Source organism: Coturnix japonica, chromosome 1, assembly GCF_001577835.2.
Source record: "Coturnix japonica isolate 7356 chromosome 1, Coturnix japonica 2.1, whole genome shotgun sequence".
In the NCBI taxonomy this organism is placed as follows: Eukaryota; Metazoa; Chordata; class Aves; order Galliformes; family Phasianidae; genus Coturnix; species Coturnix japonica.
This window is the reverse complement of record NC_029516.1, coordinates 137,089,801-137,103,639: the sequence shown is the minus strand read 5'-3', so window position 1 is coordinate 137,103,639 and position 13,839 is coordinate 137,089,801. Positions and strand designations below refer to the sequence as shown.

The window sequence follows — 13,839 nt, the reverse complement described above, 5'->3', positions numbered from 1 at the left end:
CATATCCAATACCTGATCAGTCCCTTTTGCACTGGAAAACTGTAATCACCTTTCTGCACATAGCCAGAAATGGGCTCGGCAACATCTTATTCACCAGCATCCTTGGTCAGGGGGGAGGAAATTCCTTTGAAGATCAGGATGACCTCCTAAACTGCATTTCATCAGTAACTTGCCTAATCCAAAGGAGTATCAGCTGTCTTCACTGGATGCAAGACAATGTCTTGATGTTTGGTGAGGGAGAGTGAGTTGTCTGAAGAAATCGGGTTTTGTTAACCAAGAGAAGGCTGGGAGGAACTGTTGGACTGGACACTGCTACATAGTTTTGAAAGAAACAGCAGCATATTACACTAATGCCATGAATTTGAGGAGGATGCTATGATATCCAACAGTATTGGTTTCCTGGGATGGGAGTGATGATAATGGCCTGCAGATATTTATTAATAGGTCATTCCAAGACCACCTGGAAAGGTCCACTGGAGGGCACTGGGGGAGGCAGGTGCACCTGAGGCATTATCTGCATTCAGTGCACCTTGAAAAATCATGCTGAAAACAGTAGTGTAATTGGGGAACTCATCACTCACACTCTGAGCTGAGCTGATGCCCCGTGACAATTTGTGCAAGCATTCTCCAGAGCAAGGGGTTCTGAGTGTCTCAGAAATTCAGACAAATTATAGATACTGAGTAAAGAAAAATACAGCAATGACCAAAATGACTGGAAGTGATACGTTAGCAGTGGTTGTTATTTCTAGATATATCTCTCCTGCTTTTTCTACCCCTAGAGCAAGAAAATGAGACAGTGTTTTTTGTTGGCAGATGCACAAAAAACAAAAGGCTCGGGAAAAGCTTACTGGAAGCCATCCTCTATGTCTTTCACAGAAGGAAGGCAGGAGTGGGGGGAGTGCACAGCAGGGGCAATGTGGCTGTTTGGAGAGCAATTGCAGGGCTTAAGGAGAGACAACAGGAAGCAAGAATTGACCGTCTCCCTGTCCGGCACAAACACATACAGACTTAACCTACAGCTGAACTTTTGCCCTTGAGTGACTAGTGCCATTAGGATGCAGGTCAAAAGGTTGCAGGGTGACAGAAAATGGAACTTTACTGAATGAAAGAGAAAATGAAAAAATTCCTTTGTTTGCTTAACTCTGTGTGGTTTGTGTAGCCACAGTGATCCCATAATGGAGTCCAGAGTGAAAAAGTAACTTGATTTATCACATGCAAAGGAAAAAAAAAAAAAGTGGGGGGGATGGGAGGGAGGAAAAAGAAGGAATTTGCCAAGAGAATAACTAAAAAAAGAAACAAATAAAATCCCCCCAATCCCTAAAATATAATGCACCTCAACTTTAATCAATACAAGCCCATTTATAGAAATGAGGCTGAGAGGCAGAGAAAGAGTTTTGTTCCTTAGGAACAATTGTATACTTAGAACACCAGTGTATCTATCAATATATATTAAGGACACCAGTGATGTCTGTTAAAAGAATAATTTTTCAGTTTGAATAGGGAAAAATGCATGTGTATGAACATATCTGAAAAAAAATTTTGGTTTGACATATATTTGTGTGCCAGAAATTTATATATGTAGACCATCTGAATTTGTATGCAGGTACAAAACACCAGATATTTAATATCAGTCTGAAGGTGAAAAACATCTCCACATAGGTAGAACGTAGAAGTGTACAACCATGGGACTCTGCTAACATTGGAGAATCCAAATGATCTCAGTAAAAGTTAGCTTGAAATGTCAGCACATTTGGAATGCTTAATGTTTTCTTAATTTCTTGACAAAACACGGTTCATAAGTAAAGATGCAATTATCCAAATTCAAATGCTTTAAAATGCTGCTATTACTCCTTGAATTAGATCCACGGAATTATTAGGTCTTACGTACTAATTCTGAGCTCTCTTACGGGAAAGACAGAAAATAGTGGAGCACAAGAAATCCAACACAGTTCAAAAAAGATAATAATCTTCAGGGTTTACAAATATACAAACATCTAAATAATGGATTTGTCAAAGATAGACCCTTAATGAAATTAATATTTCATGACCTGGTTTTCAAGGACCTAAGGAACAAATTTTGTCATTTGTGTGCATGTAAAAGGTCTGTGAGTGTGATGAGCAGTAGGGTACTGTGTGCGCTTTCATGCGTAAGTAGTGCTTGAGGCTGGAAAGCACTTTGGTATGAGCAGAGTATCAGAAGTTTCCAGATGGGCTTCTACATCTCCACCACTATTCATCTTCTTTTTCAGCACTTCTCTCTCTGTCAACCCAAGGCACCTGCAGTGCTGCAACAGTTACATCTACGAACTCTGTGTGTCTGGCTTTTTTTTATCATTGAGGACAACTAAACCACCTCACTAGCCACCTAGCTCCAGAGAGGGACATACTTTACAGATCTATGGACCCTCTTCTCTAGAATATATTTATGCCTTGCTAATAGTTTTTGCATTATGTCACAAAGACACTAGTATTTTTTTTTTCCATCCATAGCGCTAAAGCTCTTAAGCAGACTAATTTTGAGTGTTGCAGTCACATATTTCAGTTATTGCAGTATCCTTTGGTTTTATTCCTGATGAATGCAGCCAAATACTGTTCAAATCTATTGGGACTACGTCTGTCAAGACTGTTATCCCCATCCACCTCTTCGGATTTATCATAATGCTGTCTGTCTCTTTGCACTGTGTCCTGATTCTCTACAGTAACAAAGGCAATAGTCCTCTCTTTCTGCTTCAGTGACACAATAATTAGTACTAAAAGGCCTCCATGTGAGAACACTGTGAGAACACTTCCCATCATCTCTTTCAATTTTTAGATGTGCATTTCCAATTTGTGCATATTTCTTTCTACTTGGTTTAGGAAAATAGTCCCCATAAACGTGTTTACAAACCTGCTTTGCTGTCTGACCTCCAAAAGCCTATTCCATTGACTAGTGATATGATATAGTTTCCTTCAGGTTTTCCATCAGGCTGTCTGGTTTCATCTGGTGTAAGCATTCCCTTTTTGTTCTCATTAGTGCACGGTCTGAAGTAATGGGGGACATCATTCCTGGCTAAATTTTTCAGTTTGCTTGGGTAATATATCAGTTATTAGTGATAGCCTTCTTGATCACACAAAGCTAAACTGAGAGTAACTCCACTGATTTTAAGAAATAACCCAAGTTTTTATGTAAATAATAGAGAACAAAAATTTTTCCTTATTTTGGGTTTTCTGTTCACATTTGGAGACTAAGTAATTATCATATCTCCCCTTCCATTCCCAAAGATTGTAGAAAATGTGGCTTAAAAAAAATACAAGAAGCAGTGTATAATGAAACATATTTCACATGTGATATTATGAATGAACTTTGAGACTCTGAATCAAATGCCTCTGAAATTCCTTAAAGTACTGTTTTTAAAAATAACTTGTTTCTTCATGGAATCTTGATGACACTTTATTTTTTCATTCTCTCTGTTTTCTTTTCACAGCCATAATTAGACACATATAGGTTACTGGCTGGTAACGTCTCCTTGAAAACAATGAAATCTGCATTTAAAATCATGAAACAAATCTGGAAGAAGTATTTTATATTTTGTAAAGAAAACTTGCTTGTGGTCTAAGATCCTTTATGCCAAGTTTCAGTGAATTCTTGCAGCCAAGTTATACACTTTCTCTGTCATTCTTTTTAGTTTTAATAGACAGCTTGGCTATGTGGTATTGTTATTGAAATGCTAAAAGGAAAACTCAACAACTCATTATGTTAGGGAACTAGCAGCAGTAGACAGTTATTATGATTTTTAGTGTTGTTTCTGTTCAGCAGGTATTAACATGTTTGGAAACAGGGCAAAAAAGAAGGTAATAAATGCTAGATTTTTATTTTATTTTATTTTATTTTTTATTAATTTTTTTCTGGGAGGATGATTATGCTTCAACACGCTGCCAGAGACAGCAAGTAACTTGCAGAAAGCATTCTTCAAAGCAGAAATATTTGGGGAGTAGAAGCATTGTGCATTGTATATTGTATACCAACCTTTTGCGAGGTTGTGTCAGAGTGGTGAAAGAAATTAAAAATCAAACCAAAGCAAACAAAAAAACCACTGTATTTCATTACCTTCACCTACACACTAGGAATCTGATATATGGAGAATATGAATCTAGCAATCAAGGTTTCCTATCTCAACAATAACATCTGCTCAATGGCCAAAACAGATGCTTCCCTATAAACAAAACTGATATTTCTGTGCCATAGTAGAGGATTTCTAAAGCTACTACGAAAGAGAATGTAAAAATGTTGAAGGCTGAATGCAGTTCTTCCATAACAAACTAGCACTTAATCTGGGAATGGACAAAGCACTTGTGGATGCCTATTTTAGTCAAGAGATGTGAAATGTAGAGGGAGAGTATGTGATTCACTTACAAACAGTGGATGGCATTAGATATAAGACTTGTAGATGGTTGAAGGCAAAGGTTATGAATCTGATTCATAACCTGTAGAGATGACCCATTTGATGTTTTGGCACACTTTGTTGAGTGTATATAGATCCAACCTCTATCAGTGCTCATAGTATCATGGCTGCAGTCTTGGATGTTGAATACAGCAGGACCCATTTGTACAAAAAAAGCAAGATGATCCTATTTAATACTAAAAAAAGGTCAACTGACAAAACATGGATCATTTGAAAAATCAAATACCCTCTTTAAAAGCAGAACAAAAATAGGTCAATTACTTTTCAGATATCTGCAAGTGCCGTGTGCAGTCACCCCATAGCTGCTCTGTAAAAGCTGCCAGTTCGGTCTGGTAGTGCTAGAGAAGGGCTACTGCTGGGAAGTAACTAAGATGCTCCCTCATTTAACTCAGACCATAGAACAGCTGCTGGATACGAATGCCTTTCAGTCACCATTGATCAGGGATCGATTTGAGCTAGTGACCTAGAAATAAAAGGCTGCATACTGAAGAATAAATTTCCTATTCTGTTCTGTCTTTGGTAATGAGAAATGTAACTGTCTGCTGCATTTAGCTTTCAACTGTCAAATATAAAAGAAATAGATGACCTTGAAATGTAATAATATGAAAAATCTCTAATACCTCAGGCAGTTTTTCCTTTTATATGATTTTTTTGTGTGCCTTTGTTGCTTACTAGTTTGTTTTTTGTTTTTTGTTTTTTTTTTTAATATGCCCTCACTGAAGTTGATAGTACGGTATTTCTAACATTAGGCAAATACAGGAAACTAATATATTGTCTTCCATGCTTTCTCATAAAAACTTGTTTTAAGAATGCTTTCTCAATCCTTAACTTCTTATATTGCATTCAAATCCTCAGGGAGGTTGTACTTTCAGTTTCCAGGCTAGACTTCTCAGAACTTAGATTCCAGCCCTTGGCTTCGCAAGGACTAATTGAATGGCCTTGGCAAACTGTTTATAGTTTCTCCATCTCAGTTTCCCAATTACAAATGGGAAAAAGAAATGTTTCCCTACCCTGGGAATACTTTGAAATTAAAGTTACAGATAACTGAAAGACATTCTTACACATATATGAATAAACAAACCTTGACAATCTTATTGGGCTACTTTAGCTAGCTAATGTTTCCTTTTAAGGTTGAGTTGGGAATACAAGGCTGAAATATCAGATTTATGGATATCATTTTCAAGCTTAGGGTTCATAGAGATAAAAACAAACAACACCCCTCTCTCCTCAACCACTGAGAAAAATGGGTCAATTGAAAATTATCACAATGACAGGTTTTTCCTTTCATTAGAATTATGAAACACTCAGCGTTAGTAAGAATTGTAGAGATTTTTCTGACAGAATTAATTATTCTGAATGATTAGTTTGTTATGCTCCTTGCAGGCACCAAGTTTGGAAGAGGAAGTGCTTTGTCTTTCGATTAAAAATATCCAAACAGCTCTGTGGAGTCATGATTTGAGAAACCAAAACAAGTCCTTAACCATAGATAAATGAAGGTTGGCTGATTTCAGTTTACAGAAAGACAGAGGAAGCCCTCTGCTCTGACCCCATGCCCTCTGGCATCACAGCTGGTGCATGAGCACAAAGACAACTTGGATGTAGATGCTTCTGTGGGCACTTTACACAAGCTAGATTGTAAATTTGTCCATTTATGAGTGTCCTGCGGGGGTTCCCACCAACTCAGAAGACAAAGTAGGGATTGAAGCAAACAAAGCATATCCATAAAAGCTCCTCTGATTGCCACTATTAATAAAATGAAGGCCATAAACAAATTTGTTGTGTGCTGTTTCACAAGTGGGGGAGCAGGAATTCAAGAAATACCTTCCCTGAAATGAACAGGGTGCATGTGCTACAGAAGTTGAATGGAAGAAGCATATATGCAATATGAAAAATGACTCTGGCTGCCAGAAATGTTTTGCTTTACACTTATTATTATGGGGCTGTGGACATGGATTTCATCCTATCAAAAATCTCCGACTGACTTGGTAAAGTTTGCAAGGTCTCATCTGCAGCAAACATAAAATATATATTGGGATTTCTGGAGTGTTTTCTTTTTCTCTATGAAAATTCAGAAATGAGAAGAATACTTTTGAAACTGTCTTTGCACATGTTGCCATGCTTTACTGAGATACACCTTCAACTCGCTTATTGTTCATTTTCTTTCAGTCTTCCTAACAATAAAGAGAAAATGCTTATTTTTGATGCCAGCACCTCTATGAAGGAATAATACAAAGCATTAGATGTGTTCCAAAAATCACAGCAATGTTAAACAAATGACTCAATTTCTGGGGAATTATTTATAGACAAAACGACATTTCTTTTGAAATGCCAGGCCTGGTGGTGCCTTCCGGTAGTATGTACAGCAAGACTGATTCACACAATGGTTCACATACTTTCTTGGGCTCACTGCACTGGTTTCCTTCATATGTTTAAGGAGTTCTGCAAAACACTGCAGAGGCTGGGAAAGTGAAGAATGAGGATACCAAAGTACAGGCTAAAGAGAGGTTGATAACTTAGTAATCATCTCCACAGTTTTTGTTGATGGAAGCACTTCCTGGTTGACTATGCATGTACCTGTTCTGCTGAAGTCCACCCTGAACTGCAGGTATCTGTGTGGAAACTACTGCTTCTCAAAGCTGTGCTATGAAGTCCTGTACATTTATTGTTGACTGGACAATAAAGATCCAAGGCAAAAAACGTTAACTATAAGTGGATGTTCCCAGAAAGTACAGGAGTCAAGCAAATGGTAAAGAGTACCTGTTGCCCTGCAGTAGTACTCTTGACTAGGGGTAAATATTATTAGGATATTTTGAATCAGTCCCTGGCAACTGAGGTGCGCAATAAATGCCAGAATCACAGGGCATTTGAACATGAAGATACTGCTTGTTCTGTAAATTCATTGTACTGAACTTGGATCCTTTTTTCAGATAATTGTTGACTTAAGAGTTAGGAGGAACTTTACGCTGAAGAAAACTGGATAAGTAGCATGGCACTTAATTTACTTCCCAGGGGACTTAGAATCAAACATTGCCAAGATGTCCACTTGGATATTTATTTATTTATTTTTTTTATTTTTTTGGTTAGCTTTAATCAGTGCCAGGTAAGTGACGGGTAGAAACCAGATACCTAGTGTAGCTGGAATTTATGGTCTGGAAACAAGTAAGAAAAGCCAGTTTCCGTGTTTTACATCTCAAGCCTAATATCACGTGGTCACACTCTATCATTGCAGAAATGCTGACAGCAGTGCAGGAAATAGACTGGAGAAACGCCCTCATTTTATTTCATTTGGAGCTCATTTGTTCTGAAACATCCAGTGACAAAATTATGATGTGGTTTTAACAGGAGTATGTGTCTAAACTCATACTCCTGCTTTTTCTGCAAATCCGGGTTAGAAGATCTCATTTTTCTCCTCCCACACACACTCTCTGCCAACTACACAAACAATGACCTGCATTCATCCACACTGTAACTCTGTTGACATCATCAGACTACAGCAGAGACAAATTTGGTAGTGCAAGGCAGTGCTATGAAATAGTTTGATTTTGCTCTCTTGCCCAAAGAAAATGCATCTGGAAACATCATACGTTGATGCTGACAAGAATGTCTTCATCATGATCAGGTGACTGCTGTTCTTGCAGATTCATGAGGATTTTATTATTTTATTTTATTTTATTTTATTTTATTTTATTTTATTTTATTTTTTAAATTGATGTCTGCATGGCAAATGTAGCGCATGATGTTTTATTTTCTATTGCAATATGAATCTACAAGTTTTTTATTATTCCTTTTATTTATTTTGTTGTTGTTTGTTTGTTTGTTTAGAATTGTCAACACAAAGTTTTCTATTCTGTTTGGTTTTGTTTCCTAAATGTTAGACATTTCCTGCCTTCCTTCTGTTTTTAGGAACATTTTACTTCACTTGCACGAGATCTGTGGTTCAAAGGTGGCATTTTCAAAAATGCCTAAGTAAGTTCTTCTGAAGACTACACATTTACAAAATTGGCTTAAGTAATGGCATTAATAGGATTTAGGAGCATAGACTCAAGAAAAACTGAGAACTGATGTCACTCAATGGAGTAATGTCTTTTAGCTAGTTAAATTGAAAGCAATGCACTCAACCTTGAGCGAGGACAATAACCCAGTCCATGAATAGGACGTGGTAGTGCCAGAGAATAGAACTTGCAAAGTGATGTGGTTGATACAGCAGAAGAAGGAAGGGATGAGTCAAAGGTTTATGGGCTGGTTTGGCCCGTTTCTGTGACTGGTGAGGTAAGAGGGATTTCACAAAATCAGTGCCTCTGGAAAAGGGAAACGGGACCCCAAAATAACAGCAGAAATGATCTGAGCAGAAACAACTAATTTAATGAACATGTTATCAGAATGCAAGATAACACACTATAATACAATATAATTAGAACTGAAGCTAATAAATCAAATATAATGAGAGAAAGAGTGTCCAAAAAGCTGAAGGCCTTACACTAATACTGAAGTGTTGTGAGCAGCTGGTACAGGCAGCATCCAGGAGAGGCAAAGGAGAGGAGAGAAGAGAGCAACCATATGACCTTGCCTCTCTGACTGTAGTGCCTCCTGGGGAATGTAGTTCTTCTCTTCCGGACAGGTACCCAGAACTGGAGCATTAACACTTTAACTCCCAGTGCCCTACATGATGTTACGATGTGGAATACCAGTAAACAAAAATCATAAAATCAGGATGCCATTCAGAGGGTCCTTGATAAACTCGAAAGATGAGTTCTTGTGAATCTAATGAGGTTCAACAAAGCAAAGTGCAAGGTTTTACACTTGGGTCGAGGTAATCTCAGATGTGTATACAAAGTGGGAAAAAAACTTCTTGAGAGCAGCTCTACTGAGAAGGATGTAGGGCTTCTGGTTGATGAAAACTTAATGTGAGCCAGCAGTGTGCACTTGCAGCCTGGAAGGTGATGGTGTCCTGAGTTCCATCAGAAGTGCGGTAGCCAGAAGGGCAAGGGAGGTGACTATCCCCCTCTATTTTGTCCCTGTGAGGCCCCATCTGGAATACTGTGTCCAGGTCTAAGGCTGCAAACACAGAAAGAATGTGAAGGTGCTGGAGAGGTTCCAGAAGGGGGCCGTGAAGATGATTCAAAGGCTGGAGCTTCCTCATTATAGAGAGATAGGCTGAAGGAACTGGTCTTGTTCAGCCTGGAAAGGAGAAGGTTTTGGGGAGACATAAGGGATATCACCTTTTTGCATGGGTAGATAGTGATAGGACAAAGGGGAATGATTTAAAACAAAAGGAGGGAAGATTTAGATTAGATGTCAGGGAGACATTTTTAACTGAGGGAGTGGTGAGGTGCTGGAACAGGTTGCCCAAGGAGGTTGTGGATGACCCATTTCTGGAGGTGTTAAAGGCTAGGTTGAATGGGGCCCTGGGCAATCTGATCTAGTACTTGATCTAGCTGCTGGCAGCCCTATCTGTGGCAGGGAGTTTGGAACCTGATGACTCATGAGGTCCCTTTAAACTGTAGCCATTCTATGATTCAGTAATTTTTTTTTTAGTTTTCTTTGGCTTTGGTATAATCAAATTCAGATTATCTTCCTTCAGAATTGGTATAATAATATTTAAACATCCGCAAAAGACTCAATTAGTTAATTAACGGTTATGCAGTCATCAAAGATCGTTGCTTATGATGTACTGTGCTAATTTTACAAAAAAACAACAAAAAATTAATTAAGAATTAAATAAATAGGTTTCACTTTCTTATGGTATTTGAATTAAATATGTTTAAATTCTTTTGTATTATTTAACACAAGAAAATAAAATGACATTAGCAGCACATCCGACTCCCCTTTTCCCATGTGCCTCTCCCCCTCAAAAAAAGGGAAAAAATGTAAGGAATCAAAACTGAGTTAGCAAGGTTATAGTATCAGAAAGATTTTGTTTTAAATAATCATCTAAACAGTTTTGGAGGAGCACCTTTCCTTTATGCCTTGCGAAACTGATTATTATTTAATTGCCTGGTTCATACGTAACACAACCCCATGCAGGGGACAATTCTACATGATCGGAATTCAGTTTTGAAGGACTGGTGTCAGTCCTTCAAAAGTTTATAGTTCTTAGAAAATTGGATAGAAGTTAAAATAACCAGCAGGTTCAGAGTGAAGCTATCGTCTTATTTGCCCAGACAACTTTTAGCAACAATCTGCAGTCACTGCCTATACCCAGACAGAGTTCTGTACTAAAATGCATATGCAGTGTGAGGCTCCTTTATCACAGAATATCACAAAATGGCTGAGGTTGGAAGGGTCCTTAAGGATTACCTAGTTCCAATGTCTCTGCTATAGGCAGGGTTGCCACCCACCAGATTAGGCTGCCCAGGGCCCCAAACAACCTGATCTTGAATGCCTCCTGGAATGGAGCACCCACAGTCCCTCTGGGCTCCAGAGTCTCACCTCTCTCTGAGTAAAGGATTTACTGGGTTTGCTGAGCTTCATCATGTTCATGTGGGCCCATTTTTCAAGCTTGTCCAGCTCCCTTTGGATGACATCCCTTCTTTCCATTGTGTCAATTGCACCATTCAACTTGGTGTCATCCACAATTCTGCTGAGGGTGCAGTGGTTTCAGTCCCATTCTTTGTGTCATTGATAAAGTTGTCAAAGAGTATCAGACCCAAGATGTGACTCTGAGAGACAATACTTTTCACTGTCCTTCACCTGGATGTAAAGCTGTTGACCATAACTGGCTGCAGTCATCCAGTCAATTCCTTACCCCTCCTTCACCATTATCCACTGGTAATTCAAATTTGTATCTCTCCAATTTAGAGACAAGGATGTCATGTCAGTTTGTGGCAGAGCTGCCCACAATGTTGTCTTACCAATTTAGGGGGTAAATGAAGTGTCCATGACCTGTAGATAACTTAAGATAATGTGGTACAAGTTCTGAAATAAATATCTGCTACAGTAAATTTAAAATGGAAGTGGAGGTGTCTCCTAGTAAACATACTTGCTCATCTCATCCTCATGTTTCACATATGATGAGTTAACACTTATTAGTCTCCCTAGGAAACTAAGGAGGCTAGCAGATCTCTTTTGTCTGTGTGTGCTGGAAAATTTAAGACACAGTTCATTGTGTCCAATCAAACAGAAAATAGTATGCAATGAAGTGCCTGGCTGAATCCATGTAATACATCAACATTCCAGGCTGGGCTAGGCTAGCATATATGAGTATACCACAACTGAGTTTAGAGGGATACCAGATCACTTAGTTCCTATATTGTTGAGGACTAGTACACAGATTGCCACATACCACAACTGTTTATCTCACAGAATTATCCAGAATCACAGATGAGCTGAGGCTGGTGGGGGAATAATCTTCCTGCTTAGAGCAGTGTCATCTGGAACATGTTACTCATGTGCAGTGTCCAGTTGTGTTTTGTAGATCTCCAAGGACAGAAACTCTACAACCTCCCTTGGGATCCTGTTCCAGAATTTCACCACTCTCAGAATGAAGAGCCTTTACTTATGTCCAAGTGGAATTTCTTGAGTTACTTCTTGTCACTGGATATCTCTGTGGAGTCTGTCTTCTTTACTCCTCTCAAGAGATGTTTATATGCATATACATATTTATATTCCTTCTGAGCCTTCTCTTCCTGAAACTCAACAATCCAGGCTCTCTCAGTCCCTCCTCTTATGTCAAATTTGCCAATCCTGTAATTGATTTTATAGCCCTGCACTGAATTTGCTCCAGTTTTTTTTGTCTCTCTTCTTACTGGACCTGCGTAGAATGAGAACCAGCATTCCAGATGTGCTTCCCCAGAGCAGAATAAAGGAGAAGGATTACCTCCACTGACATGAGCTGTATGCATTCCAAGAGCAAGATGGGCCTCCTCTTTTGTGAAAGAACATACTGCTGGTTCATGACTGAACTTGGTGTCCATGAGGATTCCCATGACCTCTTCTAGAGAGCTGCTTTCCAACTGGTCAATCTTCAGTATGTACCAGAGCATGGGACTGTTCCTTTCCAAATGCAGGTCTTCACAGTTTCTTTTGTGTTGCTTCAGGAAGCAGATTTCTCCAGCCTGTCTAGGTACCTCTGAGCACACCCACCTGTTTTATCAACTGTTTCACCCAGAACTTGTTGAAGAAACATCTTGTTACATCATCCTGGTCGCTGATAAACTTTTAGACACAGTGGGATATTTCTGAAATCAGTAGATACCTACTTATTTATGAAGATGATGCATTTATCACCATATGCCGATTTTTTAACAAAAGGAACTGGTATATCACACATGCACTGCAATTGTATGATAATGATAGAACATGTGGGTTTTGTTGATATTGTTGTGGTGGATTTGTTTGTTGTTTTTGTTTGTTTGTTTGTTTGTTTTTCCCCCTGCTTTCTTTAGATTATAACATTATGGTCTGACTTTTGGGCTTTGAGTTGTGTGGTAAAAATGATTAGTAAACTTAATTCTCTACCACTCAGATTGTATATTGTTTTTGTTGTTGTTGGTATTGTTTTCTTTTTTTGCTGTGGCTAGGAAGCAATCCTCAAGTAAGTCATAGCTATCCCACTACACAGAATTAAATATAAAGTTGCACAGAATATCCTACATAGTGCACGTCTGGCACATAATGGGAAAAGCTAAATGATATCTCATGTTGACAAATTCAGCCTTAAAACTAAATAAAATCCTAGGAGTTTTCAAGAAATTCTGGGTAACTACCCAAGATTTTAGCTGTTTTTCCCTACAAAAGAAATACTTCTCTGATACCCCATACGTTATGAGGTTAATGATCAGAACCCTAGGCTAAATATCAGAACTAGTCTTTCTGTGAGACTTTCAGATGTGCAAAACTGCCACTTAACTTCTTGTTGTCTGTTCTGCAGAGTAATTCTTCAGGACTGAGCATAAGAACGTGTCACGGAGTTCTCTCTAGAGCTCACTCTGTGACATTATGAACAGACCCAGGGGAGCAGGAACAAAAGTGCCTCTCTTCTCTAACAGCGTGGCCTAGCATGGCACGGCGTGGGGTGGCCTGACCACGTGCGCTTTGGGAGAGGGAGGGAGATTGTGATTGGGTATAAAAAAAAAAATGAAGGAGGAAAAAAAGAATGATCTGAGAATGAACGGCAATTTAATAAACTCAATAACACTAAACAACAACAAGAGAGTTTCAACAAAGAGAAAACCAAGTCCCCAGTCTCACCGATGAGCTGTGGAAGGCGGGAAGCTCCGACTGCGCTGTCTCCTCGCAGGGAGCCAGGCCAGAAACCCCGTCCCCTTCCCGACTTCCCCTCCAGTGCCGCTCCCCACATGCCCATTTAAGGCAGTCCACAGAAAAAACTTGTCCCCTTAACTCCCATTATCCTACATGATGTTCTGATGTGGAATAGCAACACCAACCAAATTACAAA

General features: G+C 38.9%; 1 long non-coding RNA gene across 1 annotated transcript; it reads left to right on the top strand.

Moving 5' to 3' along the window:
• The first annotated feature begins 1,268 nt into the window (after positions 1-1,268).
• On the top strand, positions 1,269-12,905 carry LOC107308033. Its single transcript, XR_001552602.1, has 2 exons — positions 1,269-8,061; positions 11,844-12,905. It is a non-coding gene; the product is annotated as an uncharacterized LOC107308033 (long non-coding RNA).
• Positions 12,906-13,839: the final 934 nt, after the last annotated feature.